Source organism: Chrysochloris asiatica, unplaced genomic scaffold, assembly GCF_000296735.1.
Source record: "Chrysochloris asiatica unplaced genomic scaffold, ChrAsi1.0 scaffold00069, whole genome shotgun sequence".
Lineage (NCBI taxonomy): Eukaryota > Metazoa > Chordata > Mammalia > Afrosoricida > Chrysochloridae > Chrysochloris > Chrysochloris asiatica.
In genome coordinates, this window is record NW_006408587.1 from 10,503,989 (window position 1) to 10,506,881 (window position 2,893).

Below are 2,893 nucleotides of genomic sequence, written 5' to 3' on the forward strand. Positions count from 1 at the left end.
AAAGGCATCAATTCTTCTATGGTCTTCCTTATTCACTGTCCAGCTTTCACATCCATATGAGGTTATTGAAAATACCATGGCTTGAGTCAGGCGCACCTTAGTCCCCAAGCTGACATCTTTGCTCTTCAACACTTTCAAAAGGTGTTATGCAGCAGATTTGCCTAATGCAATACGTCGTTTGATCTCTTGACTGCTGCTTCTGTGAGTGTTGATAGCTGATCCAAGAAGAATGATGTCCTTGACAACTTCAATATTTTCTCCATTGATAAGAATGTTGTTTATTGGCCAAGTGGTAAGGATTTTTGTTTTGTTTACATTGAGATGTAATCTATACCGAAGGCTGTGCTCTTTGATTTTCATCAGTAAATGTTTTAAGTCCTCTTCACTTTCAGCAAGCAAGGTTGTATCATCTGCATGTTGTAGGTTGTTAATGAGTCTTCCTCCAATCCTGATGCCACGTTTTTCTTCATATAATCCAGCTTCTCGTTCTCGGATTATTTGTTCAGCATACAGGTTGAATAAATATGGTGAAAGAGTACAACCTTGTTGCACACCTTTCTTAATTTTAAAACATTCAGTGTTGCCATGTTCTGTTCAAACAACTGCTTCTTGGTCCAGGTACAGATTCCTCATGAGCACAATTAAATGTTCCAGAATATTTATACTTCACAATATTGTCCATAGCTAGTCATGATCCACACAATCGAAAGCCTTTGCATAGTCAATAAAGCACAGGTAAACATCTTTCTGAAATCCCCTGCTTTCAGCCAAGATTCAGCGGACATCAGCAATGATATCCCTCATTCCACGGCCTCTTCTGAATTTGACTTGAAACTCTGGAAGTTATCTGTCAATGTATGCTTGCAGCCGTTTCTGTATTACCTTTAGTAAAACTTGACTCGCATGGGATATCAAAGAGATTGTCCGATGATTTCTGCATTCCGTTGGGTCACCTGTCTTTGGAATGGGCACAAATATGGATTTCTTCCAATCAGTTGTCCAGATAGTTGTCTTCCAAATTTCTTGGCAGAGATGAGTGAGTGCCTCCTGTGCTGCCTCACTTTCCTGAAAGGTTTCAATTTTTATTCCATCAATTCCTGGTGCCTTGTTCTTTGCCAATTCCTTCAATGCACCTTGGACTTCCTCCTTCAGTGTCATTGACTCTTGATCATATGCTACCTCTTGAAATGGTTGAACATCAACCATTTCTTTTTGATAAAATGACTCTGCTATTTCTTCCATCTTCTTTTGATGTTTTCTGTATCATTTAATATTTTGCTCATGTTGTTGTTTGTTGTTAAGTGCCATTGAGTCCGTTCCAACTCACAGCGACAATGTACAAGGTTTCTGAGGAGTGGCTGGTATGTTTGAACCACCACCTTGCAGTTCAAACTGACCTTGTGGTCTAGTACAGCTCCTAGAGTGCCACAGCAGGACTCTTAAATATACTGTTAGAACTAATGAATCCGTTCATCAAAGTTACAGGATACAGGAGTCATCACACCGACTTTTTATATGCATATTCCAAATATAAACTTAAGAAAACAGTTTCATTAATTGCATCAAAAACCATAAAAATACTTAGGGATAAATATGACACCAGAAAGATAAGATTTGAATACTGAGAGCAATCAAATATTGAAAGAAGTTAAAGATGATTCAATAAATGGAAAAACACACCATTGACCAGAAGACAATATTGTTAAAACGGCATTATTTCCCATTGACTATCCATCTCATAATCATTATACTTATAAAAGACAATTAATACAAAGCATAGAGAGAAAGAAAGAAAAGACAATAGAAAACCCAGAGAGCTACCAAACCCATGGCTGTCGAGTTGATTCTAACTCATGTTTTACAGAATAGACGTAGTCAATGAGGTTTTCTTTTCTGTAAGTGCTTTTCAAGTCTCCTTGAAGATAAATAGTACATTTAATATTATATAGTTTTAAAATCACCAACACTGTGCTAGGCACTTAGTTCATTCAAGAAACATTTGATAGAAGTAAAATATTTGTGCGGTCAGTGCTTGCTCTCTTGACTTTGCTGTTGTTGTTGTTTTGTGCCGTGGAGTCTGTTCTGACTCATAGCGACCCTGTACAGGGTTTCCGAGGCTATAAATCTTTTGTTGTTGTTGTTAAGTGCCGTCGAGTCGGTTCCGACCCATAGCGACCCTGTACAGGGTTTCCGAGGCTATAAATCTTTTGTTGTTGTTGTTAAGTGCCGTCGAGTCGGTTCCGACCCATAGCGACCCTGTACAGGGTTTCCGAGGGTGCAAATCCTTACGGGAGTAGAAAGCCTCATCTTTACGGGAGCAGAAAGCCTCATTTTCTTCCACAGAACAGCTGGTAGTTTCAAACTGCTGACCTTGCGGTTCGCAGCCTGATTCGTAACCTCTATGATAAAAACTCAGTAAGGCTATTTTATCTTCTATTACATAGATCTGAGATAGTTGACCAGATTTCTGAGAATAAATGAGTACCTTTACAAAATAACAGGTCATAAGGTCATGCATTTCTACAGTTCTTTTTTTTTTTTTTAAATTAAATGTTTTTATTTTGCATTGAGTGAAAGTTTACAGGGCACATCATCACCTTCACATTTAACCATTCATATAGCTTGTTTCATTAAATTGATTATTATCCCCTCCATATATCATCAGTTTACAGTGTTTCTCTCTATCCTCTTTAGCTTCTACACTTCTTTTAATTGCACTGTTGGCTGTAATGTAAAGACAATCTACAGAACAGACACATTAGCTACGCAAGTTCTGCTCATACAACTAATGCTCAAACAGACCTTTTTCTGGTACAACTGATTTTAAACCATTTGAAATTTTCATCTTTTCCTTGTTTGTTTGTTACCAATTCGTTAATGGAACTTGTAATCA